Below are 11,790 nucleotides of genomic sequence, written 5' to 3' on the forward strand. Positions count from 1 at the left end.
GTTGATGGACATTTTGGCTGTTTCCATTTCTTGGTGATTGTTAATAATGCTGCTATAAACATTGGTGTGTAAATGTCCATTTGTGTCCTCGGCCTCATGTCCTTTGAGTAGAGACAGCATATAGATGGGTCCTGTTTTTTAATCCATTCTGCCAGACTATGTCTTTTGATTGGAGAGTTTAATCCATTAACATTCAGTGTTATTACTGCATGGGTAGTACTTTCTTCTACTATTTTGCCTTCTGGATTTTATATGTCATATCTAATTTTCCTTCTTTTTACCTTTACTCATAGTCTTCCTTTCTACACTCTTCTCCACACCTCTCTCTTCTGTCTTTGTATCTGTCTCTAGTGTTTCCTTTAGTATTTCTTGCAGAGCTTGTCTCTTGGTCACAAATTCTCTCAGCGATTTTTTGTCTGAAAATGTTTTAATTTCTCCCTCATTTTTGAAGGACAATTTTGCTGGATATAGAAGTCTTGGTTGGCAGTTTTTCTCTTTTAGTAATTTAAATATATCATTCCCACTGTCTTCTTGCCTCCATGGTTTCTGCTGAGAGATCTGCGCATAGTCTTATTGGGCTTCCCTTGTATGTGATGGATTGCTTTTCTCTTGTTGCTTTCAAGATCCTCTCTTTCTCTTTGACCTCTCACATTCTGACTAGTAAGTGTCTTGGAGAATGTCTATTTGGATCTATTCTCTTTGGGGTACGCTGCACTTCTTGGATCTGTAATTTTAGGGCTTTCATAAGAGTTGGAAAATTTTCAGTGATAATTTCCCCCATTAGTTTTTCTCCTCCTTTTCCCTTCTCTTCTCCTTCTGGGACACCCACAACATGTATATTCGTGCGCTTCATATTGTCTTTCAATTCCCTGAGTCCCTGCTCATATTTTTCCATTTTTTTCCCTATAGTTTCTGTTTCTTGTCGGATTTCAGAAGTTCTGTCCTCCAGTTTTGAAATCCTATGTTGTCTCTCGAAATCTACCATTGTAGGTTTCCATTGTTTTTTTCATCTCTTCTACTGTGTCTTTCATTTCCATAAGTTCTGTGATTTGTTTTTTCAGACTTTCAGTTTCTTCTTTTTGTTCTTTCCTTGCCTTCTTTATATCCTCCCTCAATTCATTGATTTGGTTTTTGATGAGGTTTTCCATGTCTGTTTGTACATTCTGAATTAATTGTTTCAGCTCCTATATGTCATTTGAATTGTTGGTTTGTTCCTTTGACTGGGCCATATCTTCAATTTTCTTAGTATGATTTGTTATTTTTTGCTGGTGTCTAGGCATTTAATTACCTTAATTAGTTTATTCTGGAGATTGCTTTCACTTCTTTTATCTAGGGTTTTCTTGCTGGATGAATTTGTTGTCTATCTGTTCTTTGACATTCCATTCAGCTTTATCTGGACCTTTAGCTTAAGTTTTATTTAACAGAGGAGAATTTTTTAGTTCTTGTTTTCTTGTTTCTTGCCCTGCTTGTGTGGTGGCTTTCCCCCCACACACACTTAGGAGGGTCTACTTAGATATTATAGACCCCAGCCAGATTTTCCCAGACCAAACTGGCCTCCTATCAGGAGGAAAGAGTCACCTGTGTCGGTTTTCCCTGAGGGTGAGACCCAGCAGGTTGAAAGACTTTCCTGCGAAGTCTCTGGACTCTGTGTTTCTTATCCTGCCCTGTGTGTGGTGCTTGTCTGACTGCAGGTCCCACCAGCATAAGATGATGCAGTACCTTAAACTTCGGCAGACTCTCCCTGCTGGGGGCATGGTGGAGACAGAGGAGAGGTTGTAGGCTGGTTTTAATGGCTTCAAATTACCAAACCCTGGGGTCTGAATTCCTTGATGGAGGGATTCCACCTGGGTGGGGCTTCACCCCTCCCCTGGGGAAGGCACAGGCTCCAGATAAGCCCCCAAAAGAGCTCACTTCTGCCTATGCCTGGGGCAGTTGCAGCCTGAAAAGTCCTGCCACTGTATCCAGAGGCAGTCATGCCTTTGTAGATACACAGCCACAAAAACCTCTGTTTCCTTCTTTTCTTTTTCCCCTTTTTCTGTCAGTCCTGCCCCTTTGGCACTGGGGCAAAAATGAGCAACCTCCGCTTTGATCAGGTTCACCTAAGCTGGGGGCCTATTTTTAGTAGTCAGAATTTGTTAATGAGTTCCACAATTGGCATTTGATTGTGCCCAGTCCCTGCTGCTGGTTAAGTCCTTTCATTTCCCCTTTGGGAAGCGACCTGTGGGGGAGGGGTGCTGGCTGCTGCAGCTTTGGGAACTCACGATTCTGGGGTGTGCTCGCAGCCAGTCCAGCTGGTCCAGACTGGGATACGCTGTGTGTCTGGTCACTATCGTGGCTCAGGCAGCTGTTCTGTACTGTTTCTGGTTATTTAGTAGTTGTTCTGGAGGACGAACTAAAATGCCCACGTTGTTAAGCCACCATCTTGACCCGGAAGCTCTGCCTACAGCATTTTAATAACCAACCACAGACTCGGATCTGTGACAGAGCCCACACAGGAAAGGACTGTGACAGCCTTATTCCAGTTCTGAAAACTGAGCCCCTGGTGCTGGAGCCACTTTGTGGAAAGAAACAACTGTTCTGCAGATACACACTGAAGACCGGTCCCAAGTGACTGCAGGTGGACATTTCTGAGACCTGGTTGCTCCTTGCCATTACCTGCCCAGCTTACTCAGGTCGGCACCATGCTGGGAAGCTTCCAGGGCCGAGGGGGCCAAGTTGTTAAAGGACCACCAGGCTGAGAAAAGGCAAACTCTGCAGCGAAGTGCCAGAGCTTTTCTATTTCCAAAATAAGAAATGCCCATAAATTGTTTTCTCCTGCAGCTATCCCCAGAGGCACAGATTTCACATCATCAGTCAGATTTGGGTAGCAACCGTATTAGGAGTACTTCAGAGTATTCGTTTATATTTAAGTGGAAATATTTTCTCTCTGAACAAGCTTCCCGCCTCTGAGATGTGGTATTTCACATCCCGGGGCGGGAGGAGGGGAGACGAAAACAAGCACAACTGTGAGAGGCAGGAGCCTGTGTCCGCAGGAGCATCTCTTCCCTGAAGCCTGGGTACCCGTGAACTGGACCACACGTGCATGGGGGTCCCCGCTCTCTGGAGCAAAGCGGACATATGGAACACCAAACGCTTGGGAAAACAAATAAAAACAATTCCTAAAGGGAAAAACAAGTAGTTGTTCATCAGGAAAACCTGTGCTAACACTTCCTCCAAGTGTCCTGGAACGGTTAATTGGTCTCCTGCAACCCGGAATTCATACCCTGCTGGAAGGGCAGGAGAAGCGCACTTTGGAAGACATTTGGGCAGTTTCTTCAAAACTTAAGCCTGTGACCCAACCATTCCGCTCCTGGGTGTTTGACCTAGAGAAAAGGAAGCATCCACCCACCTTGAGAGCTGGTACACTAATGTTCATAAGTAATTTTAACTACAATAGGCCAGACCTGAAAACAACCAAATGGTCATCAACAGGCAAACAGGTAAACTGTACTGTGCCCAGACAATGGAATAAAAGGGAATACAAATAAAAAGGAAAGAACAAGTGAGACATACAGCAACATGGATGAACCTCAAAAGAGTTACTAGTGAAAGCCATGTAAAAAGAGTACATACTATATGCTTCCATTTATATAAAATTCTAGAAAATGCAAACGAGGCCATAGCACCAGAAAGGTTAATGGTTGTCTGCGGAGAAGAAAGGGTGAGAAGGAATTACGAAAGGGCACAAGGAGACTTTGGGGTTGACGGATATTGTCTTCATTTGAGCTCTGGTTTCACGGGGGTGCGTGTGTATGCCCGTTTGTATATGTATTACATATATGGTTCAAATGTACATTGACCCTTTAAATACGGGCAGTTCGTTGCAAAATATAAATTAAACTCAGTGAAGTTTTTTTTTTTTTTAAATGGAAAGAGCGGCTGCCCACCTAGCAGCCCCGTGTGCTTACGCAGTCTGCAGCCCTGAAATGTCCGGGGCAAACGCTCCCGACACGAGGCTGAGGCTGAGGCTGAGACAGAGCCCGAGCGCCTACCTGCGGTCAGACCCCGCCGCCCTTCCTGGCAGACACCACTCCCCAGTCACCTGCACAGTGCCGGCGGGGTCCAGGCAGGGCGCCCCTCACGTCCCTAAGGAAGCCCCGCTCCACTGTCTAGGCAGCAACTCTGCTGGAGACCAGATTTGATTCCCGATCGCCAAGCACCTGCCGGAGCGCAAAGCCATAAGCGCTGCAGCTGATTAAAATCCAACTCACATGCTTCACTTCCCTCTTGCTGAGGCTCGAGGCACTCCAAGAGAGCAGGAGAGCAACTGGGCTTTTGGGACGCTGCATTAGCTCTTTCAATTTATGGCCCAGAGGGCTCCAGGGCCAACTTCCCGAGCCATCCCCTCATTCCTGGGTGGCCCCTAGCAAATGATAACAGAACACCCTTTATCTGTTCCTGCTCTTCATTGAGTTTTCAACCAGGGGACGCAGCAAGGCAGAGCTTGGCTGCAGCAAAAATCGGCATGCGAGTGCCAGCACGCTGTGCATTCACTCACCCCACAAACATTTCCCAAGCATCGCCTGCAGACCAGGCCCGGGGCTGGGCATGGCGAACACGTCTCCTTGGACTGCGGAGGAGACAGACCTCTCCACACTTCATAACAGTGACCACAGGCAAGTCTCTGAGCTACTCTGCACCCTAAATCCTCACTGATTCGGGGCCACAGGTGCTCCACAGAGCCCAGCGCCACCCACAGATGTCTCACAGCAGGTGGCAGCCTCATTCCCTAATGGCTCTCCCTCTCCATGCCCCAGCAGCACACTTTGGGGTCATTTTACGTGAAAATGGGGAGCACAAGCTCCAAGGAGGAGGTGACAGTGGGAGCCAAGTTGGACTCCTTGCTTCAGCAAAGGCCGAGCAAAACTCGCGCACCAGGCTCTCCCCACCCATTACTCAAGTTAGGGCCTGAGGCGAGGGATATATGCCTCAGGGAGCTGGAAGGAAAGAGAGGGAAGGTGGGGCTGCTGCTTTCATTTTCAGCTTTTCCCTATTTCTTTACCATGTGTTGGCTATAAGGGGAATAGAAAGGACTTCTAAATATTAAAATAAAAATAAAGTAATAAAAGAAAACAAAAACAAAAAAATAATACAATTAGTACATGGGATTTACTTTGGGGTCACTTGAAACCAGGTGAGATGACAGAAGCCGGATCCACAAATGCCAAGAATCAGTTAAAATGGTTTTACGGTGTTTGGGTGGCCTGGATGCATGACAGCAGAATGGGGAAAATTCTAGGCACACCCTGTGGCATTTAGCCTCATCACACAGAGTGGGGGCTGAGTAAAAATCACTGATGAGATTTCCTCTTTAGCAGCTCTGCCACCAGTGGCTGACTTTTCCCCCAGGACCTACTCACAGATAATCCCGTTGCCATATTTTGAGAGGAGACAGATCATGGTGGCATGTTTACAGCCAGACCGTGAGCCCTGGGACCCGGAAAAATGATATTGGATCTTTAAATAACACTCACGCGGGCCTTTGTTGCTCCTGAAGGACTGAACACTCAGCTGGAACGATCGTTCGATCCAGCCATTGTAATTTGGTTTTAAATCAACCAGAAACAGATTGAGGGTTTTGCTTTGTATAGAATGGGAACCCAGCTGTCACAGACACAAAATACAAGTCTAAAAAGAAAAATAGGCGAAGGGAATACTGAAGGGAGGGAGGTGAGCCTGATGAGCGAGCGACTGCCAGCTGCACAGCTGTGTAAGAGGAGCAGTGGGAGGGGACCTGGAAGAGAGAAGAGCCGAGGGTAGGGTGGGGGAGGGGGAGCTTCAGGGCTGCAGAGGTGGGCGTGGCAGGCAGCAAGGAACAGCAGCTCTCCAAGGGGAAAAACACCCAACCCGGGCCCTGCCTTGGGTCCTTATCACTCATGCATGAAAATGAAGCTTTCCTTTGTCCTCTTAGTTTCATTTCTTTCTGGAAAGGAACTGGTGATATTAAAAATAAACGGTTAGTGGTACTTCCCTTTTTTCTGGAGCTTTCCCTGGGAAGGGTCCCTGACACGTGGAACCACTTCTGTCCAGCTCTGGCAGCAACACCTGGAGGCCAAGGTGGCTGGGCCTGCCAAAGGGCATCCCTCGGGTGCCAGACGGTCACTCAGGAGCATGTGCATTGGCAGTGCTACCTGGGGCCACGCTTCAGAGACAACATGACACCTGGCATCAGCCGAACTGGAACGGAGGAACATAGCGTAACAGAAATCAGGATTTACGGGATGATTCTGATAATAATTATAGAGATATTCCTTTTTGCAGTCTGCTATATCGGAATAGAAGGGAGGAGTTACTGAAATCTCCAAATTGTCATCCAGCTGCCTGGATCTCTGATAATGATTTTACAGACTTTATCCTCTGCCCCCGGGATTGTAAAAACCTTGTGACTAACCTTCATTTGTACCCAGTCATCCAGTTTTTCAACTTTAGCATCTAAGACAGCCCCTAATGTTAATGAAGGTCCCACCCAGAACGAACGCCACCCCAAGTCCAAAGTTATCTTGATGACTGAGACCGGATCTAACCAAAGTGGGCCCACCTGACAGGCACAGAAGCTTAGCCTTTGACCTACAAGTCACCTGTACCTCATTCCACCACTTTCTTTCATACAGTCTGACTACGCATGTAATCGATCTGCGCATGCTCAATAATCAGATTACCTCTAATTACATCATCTGGGGCCACTGTGCTCATTATCCTAAACCCTGCCCACCTTTTCTCTAATAATAAACTATCCGAATTACTGCAGTTCGGGGAGACAGATTTGTGGCTGCTGGGCTATCTGCTCTCCTACTACATGCTTTGCAATAAATTCTGGTGTCTCAGGAATTGACTAGTGGGCACATCAGGCAAAAGAATCCACAGCCTTTGTCCGGTAATAATCAGAGTGAGTGGCAAGTGGTACCAGGCCTCTCAGAGAACCACAAACCAGTCTCCAAATGGCTATGACTGTGTGCTCCATTGGAAAAAAAGCTTGATAGTGCACTCCCAAGGTATGAATAATTATTGGTAGATTGCACCCATGTACTATGAGTTACGCTTTATGTACATTACAGAATGCATACAGAAACTAAAATGTTAAAACAGATGGAATGAAATACGTTTGACTAGAGTTCCAGCGCTTTCTTCTCACACCACAGCGGATGATCTCATGCCCTCCTTGTAAGCACTTGCCTCCTGTCTGCCAACAACTAGACTAGTGGGCAGTGGGCTCAAGGTCCACAGTGCCATGCCCTATCGTGACCATGTTTTCCTAGAGACACAACGTCATCGCTGCGTTATTCAGGATAACCAAAAGGTGGAAACAACCCAAGTCCCATCGAAAGACGAACAGATAAACTAAATGTGGTACACCCATATAATGGATATTATTCAGCCACCAAAAGGAACGAAGTCCTGAAGCCAAAGACATTGTGCTGAGTGAAATAAGCCTGATGCATAAGGACAAATATTGCATCGTTCCCCTTATATGAAATATCTAGAAGAGGCAAATTTATAGAGGCAGAATGTCAATTGGAGGTTACAAGGGGCTGGGGGCAGGGGGAAGGGGAATTTCCTGCTTAATGGGGACAGAATTTCAATTTGGAGTGATGAAGATATTTTTTTCTTCTTCTTCTTTTTTTTTTTTTTTGCATGGGCAGGTACCGGGAATCGAACCCGGGTCTCCGGCATGGCAGGGATGAAGATGTTTTGGCAATAGAAGGCGGTGGTGATGTTTCCACCACTTTGCAAATGTACTCAAGGCCGCTGAATCGCACACTTCAAGACAGTTAAATGGCAAATTTTATGTTATACATATGTTACCATGATAAAAATCGTTTTGTTTACCCTGAGAAAGTGTTACAGAAGAGAAGAGCTACAATCCTCAAGCCTAGATGTGCTGCGTTTGGAAAAGACCATAACTGGAAGCTACTCAAGTGTCCCACTGCTGGGGAGCAGAGCCAGAGAGCGGAGGCCGGGCTCTAGACAGAACAGAGGCAGGTCTACAAAAATGACACCCACAAAATCTGTAGAGCCTTTGGAATCCTGCTGCTGGCTGCGGGGCAGAGAGAAAGAACACACCAATGGCCGCAGGGATCCCGGCTGTGTGCGGGTGAGTGCAGGAAGCAACAACAATGCAGGATCCCAGCTACGCTTTCATTTCTTCTTTCACATTTCCTTTGTCACCATGGTGTCTTTAATGGCATGGGAAATCAAGGGTAAGTGAGTAGCGGGAGACAATTTTTCTCTCTGCTTTCCTGTCCCTCCCTCTCCTTCCAAGACTGGGTCTGCAGCACGGCCTGGCTCCTCATGGGACCTTCTGTCTTCCGGCTCCCCCAGGCTGCTGCCAGCACTCCCCCCGAGAGCACAGGCCCTTCCTCCACACGAGGACCCTGGGTGCCCGCCCTGTGGGGTGCTCTGGCATTTCTCTCTGGCATTTGGTTATCCGTGGTCCCACTGCATCTGGGAAACCCTGTGCCCAGTGGAACCTAAGTTTCTTCTACCTAAGTGGAAGGCCCCTGGCATGTTTACATGAGCCATGGATGGCAAGAGACCAAACCACAAAAATTTGCTAGGCGTTTCCTTAACCAAGTTTCCCTTAACCAAGCCATGCATTCTGCTCATGGGGATATAAACTGGGAAAACCTATATACAGGCTAACTCAGCAACAGTATGAAAAGACAAAGTATGCATTTGACCCAGCCATTCCTTCTCTAAGGATTTACCCTGAGGAAATAGTCACACCAGTGCCAGAGGGGGAAAAAAAAAGTGAGCACAGAAATGCTTGTCCCAGTGCTTTACATTCATAAAAAGGAAAAACTGCAAATGATCTGAAAGATGGAAAAGTGTTTAAGTAAATTATGCTAGATCCATTCAGTGGACTATTATGCACCATTAAAATAACACTATAACCAGATATTTGAATAGTTAGTAATATTAAAAAGCTCTTCTTTTAGGCATGATAGTGGTTTAGAAGTTTTTAAAAAAGAGCCTCTTATTAATTAATAGGTTCCCTGAATTGTTTACAGTTCGAGTTTGCTTTAAAATAAGAAGGGAAAGCAGAAGGAGAGGGTTTAGATGATATAAAAGTAGTTGTAAATTGATAGTTGTTGAAAGCGGCGTGATGAGAACGGATGTATATGTGTAAGTATATGTTAAAAAGTCTGCATAATAAAAAGTCACAAACAATGACGATATGGATGGATAACTTATTGGCATGGAATGTCCCACAACGTAAGTCTGTTATGAAACTGAATCTTGGGAATTTTTCCACTTAGGGGAAATTATATATCTAGGTCTAAATGCAAGCATTTGTATAACGAAATGTCTGGAATGCTGCTCTGCAAAGATTTCATAGTGATTATTCCTGGGTTAGTAGATTTGAGGAGATTTTCTTCTTATATGTACTTCTCAGTATGTTATGCACTTGTCTATTTCCATTGAGAATTTTCCCAAGACAATAAAGCTTTTTTCTTAAAAGGTGGAAATGTTCAGCAACATCCCCTTGGCCCCTAGCCTGGGAGGTCAAATGCTCTGACCAAAATGGTGGCTGGGTATCAGTACGTTCCTAACAAACACCGCCCTAGCTTGTGCCCTGGGCACCTTTAAGTCTGATGAGAAGGTTTTCTGCGATGGCAGCCACCTAATGGAGGGACAGAGGGCAGCCCAACTCTACCGCTGGGCACCCCCAACCGTGACAGCAACCTGGCAGCCACCCGGGGCACTGCTTTCTCCAGCACGCACACGTTCAGCCTTACAGCCCCCTTAGGACATCAGCTTAGGCTGGGACAGGGACTGTCCCTATTACAGAAATGGGGAAGCTTCAGCTTGGAGGAGGCCCACTGGGCCCCACTGGGGAGCCCAGGGCTCCCGTCCTTCCCTCTCTGACGGGCGGCTCAGCACCACGCTTGGGCCCAGCCTCTGTCACGCATTGACTCTTCAGCAGTGGAAAACTCGCACGTTCTTTATTGTTCAAGCGTCTCCCACCCCCTTCCCTTTCTCACTGTGACAACTTCCCTGCCCCCAGAGCGCATGCACCCTCGGGACCGCCAGGCCAAAGCACGAGTCGCTGGCTTCTGGCACGCGTTCTTTCATTCTTTCTCCCTCACTCCGTCCACCCGACAGATAGCTGAGGTCAGTGTCAGGCCAGCCGGTCTCAATTTCTGCCCTGGAGGAATTTAAGGATTATCAAAGGAGGTCAGAAACTAACAAGTAAACACACAGGTGGCTAATAACCCCAGTTGTGGTATGTGCCGGGAAGGAGAGGCACAGGGAGCCAGAAGACCGGTGGGAACCCGGCCCGGGCTGGGCGTCAGTGGGTGTCGTGAGGAGAACACTCATGATCCGGCTGCCACCCAGCCCGTGGGTATGTGTCCCTCGGCCGCGTACAGCACATGCCAGCACCAACGGCTCCAAGGCTCTCCTCGGTTCCCTTTTGCAGAAGAGACCCAAAGGGGCACAGGCACCGGAGACATCGGGCCGCTGAGGCGAGGGAAAGGCAGGCCTCCAGCGACTGCCGGGTCTGAGCAGTCACGGGCTCGCTGGAGCCGGGCCAGCTGCCATGTGAGGACGCCCAGGGCTCGAGGGCTTCCGCGGCCAGGCCCCGAAGGCCGCAGAACAGGAGGCACAGAGTTTCCTCCTCAGTGACAAGAGCTCCCCCAGGCCCGTGTGGTCTCACCCACTTCTGGTGCTCGGCAGAGAGGAGGGAAAACTGGCTCATTTGTAACGGTAACTGCCATCCTTCCCAAGGCAGGCACAGCACATTACACAAGGGCCTAATTAAAATGAAAAACCCCATTCCTCGGGAGAGGCTACTGCATCTCCTGGCAGTTATGTGTTTCTGGCTGTCTTCCAAAGGAAAATGTAAGGCGGGTGCCAAGGGAAAAGGAAACCCACCCCTCAGCATCTACGACTGGAATTTACCCAACCTGGTCCCACTGCAGGCTCCATCCTGGTCCCCCAGTAAACTACAAACCATCAGGACAACTGCTCCTCTGCTTCTACAGTGGCCTGTGCCCCAGGCCACAGGAAGCTGCCAGGTGCTGTCTGAGGGGCTGGGACACGAGGTGCCCAGAGGGGTTGGCAGCCAGCCCTGGCCCACGGGCTTGTGGTTGCCAGAGGCCCAGCCTCGCTCTTCCCACTGACACCCAGAGCACTGGGTGACGTGCACCACAAACATCTGGGGCTGGGAGGACACGTCCCTCTACCTGCAGCACCAAGGGCTAGTGCACAGCCCAGTGTCTGCCCTCCCCCAGGATGTGGTGGTCCCAGGGGACACTTCCCAGGTCAACGGGAGCAAAAGCAAGCATAGACCAGTGGCTGGGAAGCCCTCTTGGGAGCTGCCCCCCACAGCCTTCCTTTTGTGCATGTGTATGAGTGCATGAGTGTGTGTGGTGTGTGTGTGTGTGTGTGTGTGTGTGTGTGTGTGTGTGTGTGTGGTGGGAGGTTCGAAAGTGGGGCCCCTTGTCCCCTTCAGGGTTCAGCCTCAGTTTCTAGAGCCAATCCTGATCTTAGGTGAAAGCTCTGGGCCAATGGTTTTCAATCTTTGTGCAACAGGACCCATTTCCAAACACAAAACCTTTACCAGACACAGGACAAGGGGAACTCCCAAGGCTGACAGAGCAGGAGCCAGGCAGCCCAGGCCTCAGTCTGTCGGCACCCACCGGCACAGAGGCCCTGGAAAGGAGAACAGCTTGCACGGCCCAAAGCTCTGGAAGGACACTGGGACCTGGGCTTCCAGGGCCACTGAGCTGGGGGTTCCACAAGTGAGCA

The 11,790-nt window shown here is 48.4% G+C and overlaps 1 protein-coding gene across 4 annotated transcripts in view; it reads right to left on the reverse strand.

Annotated features, from left to right (window-relative positions):
• Positions 1–11,790, reverse strand: part of OSBP2 (oxysterol binding protein 2) — a 252,956-nt gene that overhangs the window by 127,915 nt on the left and 113,251 nt on the right. The window lies entirely within an intron of this gene.

This window comes from Tamandua tetradactyla, chromosome 5 (genome assembly GCF_023851605.1).
Source record: "Tamandua tetradactyla isolate mTamTet1 chromosome 5, mTamTet1.pri, whole genome shotgun sequence".
Lineage (NCBI taxonomy): Eukaryota > Metazoa > Chordata > Mammalia > Pilosa > Myrmecophagidae > Tamandua > Tamandua tetradactyla.